General features: G+C 48.6%; 1 protein-coding gene across 9 annotated transcripts in view; it reads left to right on the top strand.

The window, feature by feature from the left end:
- LOC120368544 (SRSF protein kinase 3-like) overlaps positions 1–16,974 on the top strand; it is a 59,380-nt gene that overhangs the window by 1,855 nt on the left and 40,551 nt on the right. For 4 of the 9 annotated variants that reach the window (XM_039480664.1, XM_039480662.1, XM_039480673.1 and 1 more), the window contains exons 2-5: positions 7,225–7,444; positions 7,766–7,959; positions 10,136–10,264; positions 13,347–13,944. The gene's annotated coding sequence lies outside the window, so the exon portion shown is untranslated. The other 5 variants (XM_039480666.1, XM_039480667.1, XM_039480668.1 and 2 more) reach the window with 5 other exon arrangements.

The raw sequence follows: 16,974 nt of genomic DNA, 5'->3' as shown, positions 1-16,974 counted from the left end.
TAATAGGCAGAGGCCCTCTCAGTCCTCCTCTAACCAGAGCCAAGGCACAGCGAAGCAGCCTTCAGCCTCCAAACCAAACTTTTGAAGGTATGCCCGGGGTGCAACTCACCAGTTGAGATCCCAGATTCTTCCCCTCCCTTTGTGAATCATCTGTCCCATTTCTACCACGCCTGGGCTCGAATCACCTTAAACCAATGGGGCTTGAGCACAGTAGAATTGGGATATTCTCTCCAATTCTGATCCCTCCCACCTTCCCACGCATGCTCCCCATCCCTCTTCAGGGACTCTTCTCACAAGCAACTTCTACTGCAGGAGGTGCAAACGCTCCTACAATTCGGGACGGTAGAGGCGGTCCCTCTGGAGTTCAGGGGCAAGGGGTTCTACTCCCAGTATTTCCTAATCCCTAAAGCCAAGGGTGGGCTCAGGCCTATTTTAGACCTGCGAAACCTAAATAAATTCATGAAGAAATTGAAGTTCCGCATGATCTCCCTGGCTTCCATTATTCCCTCCCTGGATCTGGGGGACTGGTATGCCACCCTTAACTTGAAGGACACGTACTTTCAAATGTCCATAATCCTCTCCCACAGATAGTTCCTCCATTTCATGGTCAACAACACCCACTATCAGTTTACGGTCCTTCTCTTTGGCCTCCTGGCAGCTCCTCAGGTGTTAACCAAGTGCATGGCAATTGTGGCAGCCTTCCTGCGGAAGTGGCAAGTGTATGTATTTCCGTACCTAGACAACTGGCTAATCAAGGGCCGCTCCTGGGCCCAAGTGGAGACCCACGTGAGCTTGGTGCAGACGACGTTCCACAGGCTCGGCCTTATTTTGAATGTGGCAAAGTCAACCATAGCCCCCACTCAGAGGCTACAGTTCATCAGCGTTCTCCTAGACTCTGATTAGGCCAGGGCAGTCCTCCAGGTATCTCGCTTCCTTGCCATGGGCACCATCATAGAGGATCTCAGACGATTTCTCTTTACTATGGTGCAAAATTGCCTGAAACTGCTCAGGCATATGGCTCCTTGCATGTATGTGGTACAGCATGACAGGCTGCATCTCCATCCCCTTCAGGCTTGGCTAGCCCAGGTACACAGGCCGAACCAAGACCGCCTAGACAAATTGGTCACACTCACTCCTCAAGTCCCTCTTGTGGTGGCTCGACCTGCAAGCAATATGTGCAGGAATACCCTTCTCCAGGCCTCAACCATCGCTGTCTCTAGTCACAGATGCGTCAGCGATGGGATGGGGGGGCGCACCTAGGAAGACTCAGGACCCAAGGTCTCTGGTCCCAGACGGAACTTTCGCTGCACATCAACGTCAGGGAGCTGCGTGCGGTTCGCCTCGCTTGCCAGATGTTCCAAACCCATTTACAGATGTGTATTGATATTGTCAGACAATACCACAGCGATGTTCTATATAAACAGACAGGGTGGTGCTCGCGTCTCTCACCTGTGTCAGGAAGCTCTCAAGCTGTGGAACTTCTGCATCGCCCACTCAATACATTTGGAGCCTTCCGGGCTCGCAGAATGAACTGGCCAATCATCTCAGCATGTCCTTTCAGGGCCACGAGTGGTCCCTCCGCCTGGATGTCACTATCAACGTCTTCCAAAGGTGGGGATTTCCCCAGCTAGATCTATTCACAACACGCTGCAACAGCAAGTGTCAGCAGTTCTGTTCCTTCCCGTGAAGGCCTGGGTTCACTCATGGACGCCTTTCTCTTCCCTTGGAAGGGGCACTTGCTCTATGTGTTCCTGCCCTTCCCATTCGTTCACAAGGTCCTGCTGAAGGTCTGACAAGAGGAAGCATCAATAATCTCGATAGCACCTGCATGGCCAGGTCAGCCACTGGTTCACCATGCTTCTAGACTTGTCGGTGGATACACCTATAACTCTGCCCCTGGTCCCGGACTTCATCACGCAGGACCACGGCTGCCTGCAGCATCCCAATCTAGAGTCTCTCCACCTCATGGAATGGAAACTCCATGGCTAATCCCATTAGAGCTTGCATGCTCAGACTCAGTTAGGGAGGTTCCCCTTGGCAGCAGAAAGCCATCCACTCGGGCCACTTATCTAGCTAAGTGGAAGAGGGTCTCGATTTGGTCACTGCAGAAGGGCACTCTTCCGTTACAGTCATCAATTCCCTTCATCCTGGACTGTTTACTTCACCTAAAACAGCAAGGCCTGACGGTATGATCAGTCAAGGTGCACCTGGCCACTATTTCGGCTTTCAATCCCGGCTCAGCTGGACAGTCAGTATTCGCTAACTCCGTGGTTGGCCACTTCCTCAAAGGGCTACATAGACTGTACCTTATGCCCATGTGCGGAATGAATTATGGTATGTGCCCCAATATGGAGGTGATGTGTTACACAACAAAATTCATGTGGTGGGGGTGGGGCCAAGGGATTTGGAGAGTGGGAGGGGGCTCAGGGCTGGGGGGAGGGTTGGGGTGGGGCCAGGGATGAGGAGTTCGGGGTGCAGGAGGGTGCTAGGGGCTGGGGCAGAGGATTAGGGGGGATGAGGGCTCTGGGGTGGGGCCAGGGATGAGGAGTTTAGGGGGTGCAGGCTGCCGTATGGCTGTGGTGGGGAGAGGACTCCCCCCAGCCCTCTCTCTCTCACCACAGCAGCTTGGGGCAGGGAGAGAGGTGCCTCTCCCTGGCTGTGGCAGGTCCACGCTGGGGCCGGCGGGGAGGGGCACCTCTCCTTGCTGCGGCAGGTCCATGCTGGGGGAGGGCATCTCTCCCCACCGCAGCCCTGAGCCCCTGCATGGGGCTTAATAGGCAGCTGCGCGGCCACGCAGCTTAGAGTGAACTTAGCCCTCAAGTAAGGCAGCCAATTCCCCCATGGGATCACAACCTTGTGCTCTCAAGGCTGATGGGTCCTCCCTTCGAGCCCCTAGCAACAAGCTCTCTACTTTACTTTTCTTGGAAGGTGGCATTCCTAGTGGCTATAACGTCAGCCAGGAGGGTATCTGAGCTCAAGGCCCTGAGATCCGAGCCCCCTTATACTGTGTTTTATAAAGACAAGGTGAAGTTGTGACTGCACCCAGCTTTCCTCACAAAGGTAGTTTCGCAATGTCATGCAAATCAGGACATTTTTCTGCCAGTGTTCTTCCCTAAGCCACATCCTAATAACCGGGAACGGATGCTCCATTCCCTGGATGTCAGACAAGCATTAGCCTTTTACATTGAGCGGACAAAGCCATTTCGGAAATCAACACACCTCTTCATTGCGATTGCTGAGCAGATGAAGTGGCTCCCGGTGTTCTCCCAAAAGATCTCTTCATGGATCACGGCTTGTATCAGGGCATGCTATGACCTAGCAAAGATACTGGCCCCAGCCCCAAAAGCGCAGGCTTCATCTGCAGCATTTCTGGTGTAGGTTCCTATTCAAGACATCTGCAGAGCGGTGACGTAGTCGTTTGTTCACACCTTTACGTCACACTATGCCATCAAACAGCAGACTAGAGACGATGCCACATTTGGCAGAGTGGTGCTGCAGTCTGCGACTTGGTGAACTCCGACCCCTCCTAGGGACTGCTTGGGAGTGGAACCAGCTTGGAACTATGTTACTGTTTGTTCATGTTATGCTTTACATCAGAGACTTGGTCTTGGGAGGGAGTGTGTGGTTCCTCCTAGAGCACTGAACTGCAAATGTGTAGGATGGAAACATAAGAATGGCCATACTGGGTCAGACCAAAGGTCCATCCAGCCCAGTATCCTGTCTGCCAACAATGGCCAATGCCAGGTGCCCCTGAGGGAGTGAACCTAACAGGTAATGATCAAGTGATCTCTCTCCTGCCATCCATCTCCACCCTCTGACAAACAGAGGCTAGGGACACCATTCCTTACCCATCCTGGCTAATAGCCATTAATGGACTTAACCTCCATGAATTTATTGGGATTCACAAGCTTGAATTCGAGATGTGTTGCTCATGGCCATTCCAAGACCCACTCGCCTCCCCTCTGTCAGAGTATCCGTCAAGAAGGAACTGAAGAGGTGGCGGGTTCGCAGGGACCTATATACATATACCTCCATGAAAGTGCGACTGCAGGGGGCTCTACAGCCAACCCGACAGGTACCATTAAGGGAAAAACCTTCCGGCAACTGTGCATCCAGCACGCATACACCTACTTGGAATGCATGTGAGTAAGGCTGTGTTTTAGTCACGGATATTTTTAGTAACAGGTCACAGGCAATAAACAAAAAGTCACGGCCCCATGACCTGTCCATGACTTTTGCTAAAAATACCTGTGACTAAATCTTACCCTTTGGGAGGGGGGGTGCTCCTAAAGACCGCTGTTGGGGTGGGGGGACAGCGTGAGACGATGCTTCTGCTGGGGGGGCAGCCCGGGGCCCCCTGCTGGTGCTGCTGCTTGGGGGGGTGGCCCGGGGCCCCCTGCTGCTGCTGCTTGGGAGGGCAGCCCAGGGCCCCCCTGCTGCTGCTGCTTGGGAGGGCAGCCCGGGGCCCCCTGCTGCTGCTGCTGCTGCTTGGGAGGGCAGCCCGGGGCCCCCTCCTGCTGCTGCTGCTTGGGAGGGCAGCCCGGGGCCCGCTCCTGCTGCTGCTGCTGGGGGGGGGGGGGCAGACCGGGGCCCGCTCCTGCTGCTGCTGCTTGGGGGGGGGCAGACCGGGGCCCCCTGCTGCTGCTTGTGGAAGGGCAGCCTGGGGCCCCCTGCTGCTGCTGCTGCGAAGGGGGCAGCCTGGGGCCCCCTGCTGCTCCCACTCCAGGCGGGTGGCAGCCGGGGTCCCTGCCACCAGCGCCACTGGCCCTGGACTGCTGTTCCAGGTCAGCTCCGGGGACAGCTGCTTGGGGCTGCCAGAGCAGCAGCTGGTGCGGCTGGCCCCCCAGGGCTTCCCCAGCTGCTGGGGTGGTCCTGGGGGTCAGCCGCACCAGCACTGCAAAATTCACGGAGGTCACAGAAAGTCACAGAAGCTGTGACCTCCGTGAATGTTTCGTAGTCCTATACATGAGTAACACATCTCGAAGAACAACAGTTACAAAAGGCAGGGGTGGGGGGTTATGCAATGTTCTTGCTAAGAGTGACTACTTCATACAGTTTCTCACTTGTCTTATGTGTTGAAGCTGTACTGAATGGATGCCTCTGGGCTTCCATCTTACCATAGAAGAAGCAGGTGTCCCTCGTGAACACATGCCATGGGACCCTAGTATAAGGCGAGTCTCACCCACAGCTGGTATTTTTCCTGGCATATTCAACCTTTTTCCTGATGCTTGATGTACTTCCTCTCCAATCTTGTGTGGCAAAGTTCCTCCTCTCCTCTAGTAGGCCCTGCGCTTATTGGCAGATTTCTTCCCCTCAGTGGTTTTCCCCTTGGATGAAACCCATAGTCTGGATCAACTACTCCTATGTCTGATTAGGAGTAGCGGGGCTAGGGGGGAACCCGGGCCCGCCCTCTACTCCGGGTTCCAGCCCAGGGCCCTGTGAATTGCAGCAGTCTCTATAGTGCTACTTGTAACCGCTGCTTGACCGCTACAGCTCCCTGGGCTACTTCCCCACAGCCTCCTTCAAACACCTTCTTTATCCTCACCACAGGATCCTCCTGGTGTCTGATGCTGCTTGATTGTATGGTGTTTTCCTCAATCCTCCAGTAGTACCCCCTCTCAGTTCTTAGCTCCTTGTGTCTCTTGCTCCCAGCTCCTCATGCGCACTTCTTTCCTCTCGCTCCTCCTCCCTAGACTGGAGTGAGCTCCCCTTTTTATACCAGGTGCCTTGATTAGCCTGCCCTGATTGGCTGCAGGTGCTCCAATCAATGTAGCTCTCTCCGGTGTCTTCTAGAAAGTTCTTAATTGGCCCCAGGTGCCTTGATTAGCCTGGAGCAACTGCTATTTTGGTTCCCATGGTACTAGGGATTTGCTTAGCCTGGAGCTAACGTACCTGCTCCTCAGTACTTTCCTGTAGCCATCCGGCATTGCTCCATCACACTTGCTAAATTCAGTTATGGTGCACTTTTTATGTAGAGTGCCACCAAGCATTTTGTTAAACAGGTCCTCCGTGCTGGTATTCTCCAGAGATTCAGCTACTAGTCGGTAATCTTCATCTTCCCACGGAGGCCTATAAATGATCAGCAGGCAGAAGCCATTGGACGGAACCCCAGACCAGCTGAGCTCCTATAAATGTAAAATGTGTTACTGGCGCGCAAAACCTTAAATTACAGTAAATAAATGAAGACTTGGCACACCACTTCTCAAAGGTTACCAACCCCTGGTATATGGCAACCAACTGTCACTAAGTCCAGCTTGCCTGGGTGGCAAGATAGACTGGAGTGCCCAATGGGACTGTTCGTGACTCCATGGTTAGACTGTTTATAGTGCTTCAGGAGTTCACATTTGTGAAGTCTAATTTTTGAGCATGTAACGAGTTTGGCACGTCTGCCCTGATATTGGCCGTGAACCACTCCAGACAACGTGACAACTCAGAGCCTCATTATAACTCTTTTGGCACAATAAAGAAAGCTGATAAATACCATGGAACTGGTTCTTTTTTGTCCATGATGGTAAATCAACTTGAAGCATTCCTTCCATTTATAGTAATTGGAACATTAAAAAAATTAATCGGTATCATGTTGTGAGCATTAACTATAACACAGTACTGTCAGTTGAGGGCCACAAATTAACTTTGTTAGGGCTGGACGTTTGACATACCTGTGTTAAAGCGTATTTTAAAAAACTGATTTTAAAACATTTTCTCAACTGTCTGTCTACATAATTGTTCTAGGTTTGTCATGCTTGGTATAATTGTGTTCATCTGAGAAAGGGCTTTTGAATGAGACCCCAACTTGGTCCATTTCCAACAATGCTGAGTTATCAAAATTTCTACCAACTGAAGGATCTGGAGCCAGGGAGACAGTGAGTCCCCCTGCCACACCACAAAGGGTGACACCACTGAAATTATGATTCTGTAGATTTTTACAAAACAAGTGACACCTTCCTTACTTTTTGTCATTAAATTTCCCATAGAATTACACATGTTCCCAAACTATTAAAAGCTTTTAAAGGAGGCTCAGGCCATTGTACTGAAGTCTAATTAAATTCCACCTTTGTCTCTTGTCATTCTTGTAGATGCCTTATTTCTTTTGCTAGCTAATGTCTAAAGCCATGAAATCCTATTAACCTGAATCTACCCCACAGGGTGTGATGGAGGGAGGTGGAGAATGTGGGAGCTGACACTTTCTCCTGAGTGTGCCCTATTTTCTCTTTGTTAGTATAGGTGGATGGTGCTTATTGAGAGAGATTTCTTCAGGTGAAGGAGATGGGCTTCTACATCAGCTCCTTGTCTAGAGCCACCTGCGGCAAAGCACACCCCGACTCCCAGTCATCCCCAAGACATTATCAGGTGGCTCCAAGCTACAATTACAGATGGACAGATCTTCACTACGAGGCTAGCAGGGGCAACATGGAGAAACTGCAACAACTCCTAGTGACCTCAGGTATGTCATTCTCCTAAAGCAGGGCAGGCGTGAGAGAGCCCTTCCTGGCTGCTGGTGTTATAGTGAATGCAAACATTCCCATAGGGACATAAGAGTTACCAGACTGGATCAGAACGATAGTCCATCTAGTATAGTGTCCAGTCTATCAGTGACTGGTACTAGGTATTTAAGAGGAAAAGTGTCTCTTGTCTCTGCTGTTTAAAGGTTTAAGATTCAAATACCCTAGTTTAAGCCAGCCTCTAGCCAGACCATCATGGCCAGTTGTCTGTGCTAGAGGCAGCTTCCCTGTGAGCTTGCTGATGATGTCGCTTTGGTTTTCAGACAGGGAGCTGGTTGACAGAAAGGATTACTATGGCAAGACTCCACTCTACTGGGCTGCGTATAAAGGGCAGAAGCTTTCCATGGAGTTACTGCTGCAACATGGAGCCAGTGTGAACACGTGCTGTAAACATGGAGGAACGCCCCTTCATGCAGCCATTGGCCTCTTCCCAGACTGCACTCTACTGCTGATACAGGTCAGGTGTTTTGAATCTACCGCCACCTAATCACAATATGATGTGGCACCTGTTGCAATTCTCAGACTGTCTCTGAACTCAAATGTGGAAAATCTTCTAACTGGGCAGCACCTAAAACAGCACAATTCAAGGCCCCCGTTATGCAAAAGAGGATACTAATAATAGGTGTCTCCGTTTTGAGATATTCAATTTAAGAATATAGGGGCCTGATTTTTCTCAGGGTGCTGAGCACCCACAACTCCAAGTGAAGTCCAAGGGAGCTGCACCTGAAAATAGGCCGTAGGTGTTTACAATTAGACATCCAAAAGTGCAAGTACACAAAATCAGCGCTCACTTTAGGAAATTTGAGCCTAAGCTTTTTGCCATCCTCCACCCTGGGCCACACGTCTAATTTGTATCTTGGAGAACAGAGTTTCCAACCATGCTAGGAAGCTATTTGTGATCAAAGAATGTTCACCTTAAAATCCTTCCCCCTTTGGAAGGAGCAGCCATTTAATGTATTATGTGTTTGCAGCTACAGCTGCACGTGACAGTCCACATCTCAGCAGTGGCCTTGAACATCTGGATGGGGGTCAGATCCAGGATGCCTCAGCAAGGAAAAGTGGGTCAAGTGAAGCTTTCCTCCCCTCCCCCCATCTCTAGCAAAGAAATGTGGAGCCTTTCCTTGAAGTAAAAATAACACCTAGTAAATATAGTAAAGCTGGTCTCAGAGTGCTAATAGGAGAGGATTTATCACAGTAGAGCAGTGACACTCAGGCTGACATTTGGGAGCTGCAAGTGGCTCTTTAATGTGTCTTCTGCAGCTCTTTGCAGCACATTATGTTAAAACACGATGTGATTTAATTATTAACCAATCAGGATGCTTTCAATGAATTCTCACTTCTGTGGCTCTTTTGGGTAATGTTGATCACTAATTTGGCTCATGACCCTCTGGGGTCTGAGTATCACTGCATTAGAGATATCAGTAACCCGTGCAAATCCTCTTTCTGTGCCAGGTGCTTGTAACTCTTACTCGTCAGTGTCCCACTGAGATAGCTGGGATGAGTCTCTTGTTTGCAGGGATGGGAAACAAATATTAAAGCAATTGTTTTTATTTAAATAATGAAACAGAATGATGAGAAGCTTCCAAAAAGCTAATAAGAGACCAAGGCAGGTCCTGCTCATGAGTCCCTCTGTAATAACCCTTCTACAATAACTCATATGTCCCCTGAAGTTCTGAGGCTGCCCTATTTGGCTTGGGGACCCTGTACTGTGCAATCAGACACACAGAGTACGTGGCAGACTGGGCTCATAACTAAAGAGAGTTGCAGAACTCTGATCTAATTTGGGTTCTGTCCTGATGTCTGAATGTAGGAATTGCCACACTGGATTGGACCTAGGGTCCACCTAGTCCAGTCTCTTGTCTCTGACAGTGGTCAACATCAGATGCTTCAGAGGAATGTGCAAGAATGCCAAAATAAGCAGTTGTTTTATAATCTGTCCCTATGACTGTCTCAGATCTACTGCCCATGTTACACTGTGGGCGAGTAGCAGCAGCTCCACGTGCATCTGACGGGGATCTGATTATACAGGCAGCAGATGGGAAAGATACAAAACAGTTAGTGACTAGTGGAGCTGGGGCTGGGAAAAGGAAATAGAGCAACTCAAGAACTATTTCTGTCTCCAGCAAGGAAACCCAAAGACTTTCCCTGCTACTATGCAAGTGGTTCTCAAACTTTTCTACTGGTGGCCCCTTTTACACAGCAGGCCTCTGAGTGTGACCCCCCCTTATAAATTAAAAACACTTTTTAAATAGTTAACATTATTATAAATGCTGGAGGCGAAGCAGGGTTTTGGGGTGGAGGCTGACAGCTTGTGACCCCCCCACGCAATAACCTTGCAACCCCCTGAGTGGTCACAACCCCCAGTTTGAGAACCCCAATTTTCTTCTGAACTGTCTGTCTCATTCAGTCACTCAGGGCTTGCTCACTTTTCTGCCTGCTCAGGCCTGTAGTATATGCTATATGCCTTTGTGTGTGATCTTTAGCACCAACATTAATTTCAAGATTCAATGACCATTGTAGAGCAGGCATGGGGTGCCTGTATGTCTGGCCACCTTGCCTGATTATTGCAGCTTTTTGGTAATTCAGACATGTACGTAATTTTAAAGTGGAGTTGTTTTCTCCCCTTCCCTCAGCATGGTGCTGATGTGAATCTTCAGGATAACTGGGGAGTGACTCCCATGTACCTGGCAGCTTGCAGTGGGCAGATAGAGTGTATCCAGCTTCTGGTGCAGGCTGGCGCTGACATCACTTACAAGAACAAGGTATTTAAGTTTCAGTGAGACATTCACAAAGGCGCATGAGATGCTCTAAACCTGGTCTGTAACTGCCCCACCATGAGCTGGGCTCTTGTCCATGTTCACAACCTGAGCACAATTGGGTTTGGTTGGAACTCAAGGAGGGAGATTCCCATAGGAACACCTACATGCTATGGGATGTGTCAGTAAGTGGCACTTTTCCCTCAGTCATCTCTGAAGCGATGCCCCAACATGGTGCTGGAGGTGCCAGCTTCCATATGAGAACAAAAAGCAAGGTCCTGTCTGTCTGTTGTCAGTAAAGGTTACATGGAGCTTTTGACAAGAGCTGGAGTGTTAGCCCCAGTGCCCACATGGATTATTACATTCTGCCTTCCTAGATTTCCCCTGCAGTTTCAATTGGATATGGGATTCTTCACTTCCTAATATAAACTGATCTGTACTGTTGCTTTATGCTGCTGCATTTTCCAGCCCTCACTTCTCATGGGTGTCTGTAAAACTGTATAAATAGTTGTAAATGGAAGGTGCTCTAAAAATGTGAAAGATTAAGAAACAAAGGAATGGCCATACTGGGTCAGACCAAAGGTCCATCTAGCCCAGTATCCTGTCTACTGACAGTGGCCAGTGCCAGGTGCCCCAGAGGGAATGAATAGAACAGGTAATCATCAAGTGATCCATCCTATCGCCCATTCCCAGCTTCTGGCAAACAGAAGCTAGGGACACCATCCCTGCCAATCCTGGCTAATAGCCATTGATGGACCTATTGTCCATTAATTTATCTAGTTCTTTTTTGAACCGTGTTATAATCTTGGCCTTCACAACATCCTCTGGCAAAGAGTTCCACAGGTTGACTGTGCGTTGTGTGAAGAAATACTTCCTTTTGTTTCTTTTAAACCTGCTGCTTATTAATTTCATTTGGTGACCCCTAGTTTTTGTGTTAGGAGAAGGAGCAGATAACACTTCCTTATTTACTTTATCCACACCAGTCATGATTTTATAGACCTCTATCATATCCCCCCTTAGTCATCTCTTTTCCGAGCTGAAAAGTCCCAATTTTGATTAATCTCTCATCATATGGAAGCTGTTCCATACCCCTAATCATTTTTGTTGCCGTTTTCTGAACCTTTTCCAATTCCAATACATCTTTTTTGAGATGGGGCAACCACATCTGCATGCAGTATTCAAGATGTGGGCAGACCATGGATTTATATAGAGGCAATATGATATTTTCTTTGATGTTCGTATTATCTGTCACTTTCCTAATGATTCCCAATATTCTGTTCGCTTTTTTGACTGCTGCTGCTGCAATGGATGTTTTCAGAGAACTATCCACAATGACTCCAAGATCTCTCTTGTGCAGTAACAGCTTATTTAGATCCCATCATTTTATATGTATAGTTGGGGTTATGTCTTCCCACCCTAACCCTAACCCGACCCCGACCCTAACCCTAACCCAAAACCTCCTCTAATGACACCTCAGTCTGGGACAGTTCCTCAGATTTGTCACCTAAAAAGAATGGCTCCGGTTTGGGAATCTCCCTCACATCCTCAGCCATGAAGACCGACAAAAAGAAATTTAGTTTCTTCGCAATGGCCTTCTCATCCTTGAGTGCTCCTTTATCATCTCAATTGTCCAGTGGCCCCACTGGTTGCTTAGCAGGCTTCTTGCTTCACCGAATATCAGGGTTGGAAGGGACCTCAGGAGGTATCTAGTCCAACCCCCTGCTCAGGGCAGGACCAATCCCCAACTAAATCATTAAAACCTGGAGTTGCTGGGGTATGAACCCAGGACCTCATACATGCAAAGCATGTGCTCTACCACAGAGCTACATCCCCAGACAAATGCTTCTGATGTACTTACAATAATTTTTGCTATTAGTTGTTGAGTCTTTGGCTAGCTGTTCTTCAAATTCTTTTTTTGGCATTCCTAATTATATTTTTACACTTCACTCGCCAGAGTTTATGCTCCTTTCTATTTTCCTCACTAGGATTTAACTTCCACTTTTTAAAGGACGCCTTTTTGCCTCTCACTGCTTCTTTTACTTTGTTGTTTAGCCACGGTGGCACTTCTTTGGTTCTCCTGCTATGTTTTTTAATTTAGGGTATACATTTCAATTGAGCCTCTGTTATGATGTCTTTAAAAAGTTTCCCTGCAGCTTGCTGCGATTTCACTTTTGGCACTGTACCTTTTAATTTCTGTTTAACTAACTTCCTCATTTTGTGTAGTTCCCTTTTCTGAAATTAAATGCTATAGTGTTGGACTGCTGTGGTGTTTTCCCTGCCACAGGGATGTTACATTTAATTACATTACGGTCACTATTACCGAGCAGTCAAGCTATATTCACCTCTTGGACCAGATCATGTGCTCCCCTTAGGACCAAATCAAGAATTGTTAAATTGTTCCATCATCCAACACTATTACAGCACCTTCCATCCCAAAGGGCTTTACCTACCTTGTTACAATGACATCATTAATTTGAAGAATCACATTTCTATCTGAAAAATATGTTGTACCTACTATTGTTACAAATATCCCCCCAGTAAGTTTATTCCAGGGTGTTCCTTTTGGGTTTTAGTGTGAATTCATGCTGAAATTTACAAAGTTCAGTCCCCTTACATGTGCAGTCGTCCCCCACCTCTCTTCTCAGCGTGGGATGTCACAGCAACTCCTCTCGTACGTGCAGTCCTCCCCTGCCCCCTCCCTCTCAGTATGCGATGTCCCAGGGACTCCTCTCACATGCACAGTCGTCCTCTGCCCCCAGCAACTCCCTTTACCTCACCCCACCCTTTCCCAGCGTGCTGTGCTTAGGCTTTAACCCCCTCCCTGCTAATCAAAGCAGGCAGACTGAGACCCTTCTGCTGAGTATTTATTCACTCTAAACGCTGACTTTGCTCGCTTGACCTCATGTGGCCTCTCACAGCACCCCCTGGCCTTCCTCACCCCTCAGCTCCACCCCACCTTCCCTACCTCAGCCATACTCCACAAGCACCTGCCCTCGCCCTCTAGCCCCACTCTCCTCCCTCAGTTTATTTATCAGATGATGTTCATCCAGAACAAAGCCTGACCCTAGCTGCTTTCTTTCTATCGCAGAAGACAGGAGCCCCCCCTAAGCGTCTGGTCTCACAAACTGCGCTGATATCCTGGATCGAATCCTGCTGCCGGCAGCCGCGCTCCCTGAAACACCTCAGCCGCCTGCGCATCCGAACCGCCCTTGGGCATCAGAGGCTTGAAGCCATTGGGGGATTTGACCTCCCACCCCCACTGAAGCGCTACCTTATGTATGAGGACCTTGTTCTGCAGGATCGCCCATAGTGGTGGGAAGTCTGCCCAGTCTACACCTGTATCCACAAGGACAAAGTGACAGTGGAGAGAGGAGCCGACACTGTTTTATCTTTTCAGTCATCAGCTCCTCAAAGCCACAAGAGAGATGGATTTTGTGTTGTCATCTTACCTTTCTGTGGCCTAATCTGAGCCCCACCCTGGAACGGGTCAGAGGCTGCTGTCTGCAGAGACTGCTGGTGATTCTTAATCTGGAACATGCCGGTAGCTCCAGGGTGCATTCTGAGGAGAGCAAAGCCCTGTCTCCTGCCCTGAAGAGCTTGCTAGGTAACATGCTACAGCAGGAATCAGAGAGCTGGTCTCAGCCAGGAGGAGAGAAGGGGCTCCTCTCCCTTCATTTCTCATTCAGGTATGAGTTTGACAAGTGTTATAGGAACAAAAATGTGCATACAGGCTCCCACCTGCAGTCAAACCTTTTACTGTTGAAATACTGTCTGGCCCCAAAGGAAGGCACTGGGGAGTTGCTGTGATTCTCCATTCCATCCACCTGCCCAGGTACGATAGTACTGGAGCACCGGTGATTCAAGGCAGGAAGGAAGGTGGCCACTCACCCATTGCCCTCCCCTACTGATCTGCAGCAGCTGGATCTGTTTTTACATGCCCCTTTGACTCACGTCCCTCACTTCACTGCCACCACATTCTGACCTCCTGTCACTTGCTGCACTTCCATCAGTTTCTGCCCCCTGTCCTCACTCCCCTCCCACGTTACTTGCTTACATGAGTCAGGCAACTTGTTCTTCATGAAGTGTGGTAGAGGACAGAAGAATCAATTCCAGTCCACTCTCCATAAGGCCAGATTTTCAGCTCCCATGGGAAACAATGGTGACCCTCTGTCTCTGCTCCATTGAGGAGAATCAGAGGTTCTAGGTGGGGAGCCCTTTTGGAAGTCTAGCCCATAGCGTGCCAGTAATTGTTGGGTTCACTCGATCTGATTTCCCTGTATTAAAGGCTGCCTTAGGTCCCTGGGCAGAGCCTGGACCAAATGTCAGCAATTAGAGCTGTACAACTAGGACATGTGATCTGAGTCTTCATAGCCTGTCTTGGCCACAGAGCTAGGTCAGGGGCAGAGCCTGACTTCTATGTAAATACTGTAAAATTATTGCAACTAGTTGATAATAAACAGTGCCCTGAAGCCAATCTTGTGCTGACAGGAAATGGGGGCTGCTAGGGGTGTGGCTGGCTGGTGCAAAGAGCCATGGGGTGTGACTGTGTCCTTATTCAAACTAAAATACAGGCAAAGGCTGCCTGAGTGTTTAAGAAAACACAAGCCACAAGGTGGGGGAGCTCTGCCCCCTGCCTCAGTGACCTTCCTCATCTGAGTCACATGGTGGGGGGCTCTCTATCACAACTGCAGGCCTGTCTGTGTGCCCCTTGTGGGTGTAGCCAGTCCAGGATGTTTGGCTCTTTGGCAAGGCCCAGCTCCAAATTAGGAATGAGGATTTCTCTAGTGGGGTTGGAGTGAGCCAGTCCCAATAGGGATTTTCCTCACTGTACTCTCTGTCTGCATTGGCAGTTATTCTTAATGCTGGAGGAAGAAGGGTTAGAGGTCAGGGAACAGCAGCTGGTGGGGGAAGACCTACTCTCTTTAACTCACAGCCTGACCTCCCTGTGCAATGTTGTGGCTTAGCTGGAAGATCTAATTTTAGGAGGTGATAACCGCTCCCCAGTGACTTCCCCAACAGACAGCAAGTCAGCTTGTGCAGTATTAGCAAGACATATTTAGGAATAAGATCCAGGTAGGGGTCCCTGGAAGAGAGAAGGACCCAAAGAATGCCCAGCTTTACTGAAAGAAGGTAGTGCACAATGGTGTCATTTTAATACCCTTGTTTGCAATTTTTCCTGTTGCAAATATTAGCTGCTATAGGACCTGAAGGAATAGGTAGGGTGTAAGGGATGTGGGTCTCCCAGGACTCAGAGCTGGAGCTCAGAGCAGGGCCCCTCTATAATGTGATTATGCAACTGTATAAAGGGTCCCACAATTTCTTTCTGCCAGGATGGTGTATAAAATCAAATCCATTTTCCAGCCCTCAGCTTGTCTGCTGCTGTATAGGAGCTTGCAGGAGGGGGAAACTCGAGCTGGCTGAAGAGCAGGGGACCTGCAACAGTATGGGGTAGAGGGGGCTGATCCTGTTTCCTCCAAGAAAGTGTGAGGTGGCTGACACTTGGAACTCTTCAGGCACTGAACTCTGGCCAGCTAAGGGCCATGTCAGATACCATCCCCAGCTTTACATCTCTTGATGCACTGCTCTCCCTTCCAGCCTCTTAAGATGCCCCCACTGCCTCTCATGACAGTGCCTGCCCCCTACTTTTCCCTTTTAGGAACAGCACAGTTTATTGAATGATTTTGCACAGGGCCATCAGGGGTGGGGGTGGCGCAAGTGGGGCAATTTGCCCCAGGCCCCGCAGGGGCCCCCCATGAGAATGTAGTATTCTATAGTATTGCAGTTTTTTTAGAAGGGGACCCCAAAATTGCTTTGCCCTAGGCCCCCTGAATCCTTTGGGCGGCCCTGATTTTGCCATTAATATTGCTGCCTAGTACTGCAGAGCTCATTGTAGCCCACTCACTGAAATAAGGAGTTTCGCTGCATAATCCAAGATTTACATGCTGAATAATACAAAGGCTGAGGGTCTAGGAGGAGTGGAGAGCGCCTAGTGTTACCCTAAGATTTCAAAAGCCAATTACGTTACCTACAATAGCACTTTTAATTTCCAAAAAATGGGTAACCAAGGTTGTGTTCTGCCCTAAAGGAACTGCTAGAGTATTACCGGGGGGCTTGTCTCTGACCTGCCAAGGGCTCCCCAGAGCAAGCTAGTCTTGCTGACCCCTGAAAGGACATGGGTACAGCCTTCTGCTCAAGGCTAGACCCCACAAACAGTCATTCTTCAAAAACAGAAATTATCTTTATTAAAAAGGAGATAAGTTACAGAAATTTAATAAAGGAAGAAAGAATGTTTAGAACATAAGGAAACACAATAGGATTATGTGTAATATAATGGTGCAGCAAAATAAAAGACTATAAGAAAAACACCTAAAATTATATAAACAGTTTCAACGTAGCATGTATATAGAGATTCCACATACACACAGGTTTTTCATTCTAGTAATACTTAATACAATGAAATATGCGTGGCCTCTATATACACCTATGAGTACATTCACAGCTAAAAGCAAGTACTTAACATTCACATTAATACCTAGCATTAGACATTTAACATTTGATTAACATTTAACTATTCACACATAACTAACCCTTAACATCCTAACATTTAACATCCAGTAAGCGCTGGCCAGGCGATTATCAGATGGGTAGTAGGGGAAGATCTCACTCAAACCACAGGCAGTCATCTTTATTTACAGGTGAAATCCATACACTCTTGG

This window comes from Mauremys reevesii, linkage group 7, assembly GCF_016161935.1.
Source record: "Mauremys reevesii isolate NIE-2019 linkage group 7, ASM1616193v1, whole genome shotgun sequence".
Classification (NCBI taxonomy): Eukaryota; Metazoa; Chordata; order Testudines; family Geoemydidae; genus Mauremys; species Mauremys reevesii.
This window is presented reverse-complemented; position numbering and strand designations above follow the sequence as displayed.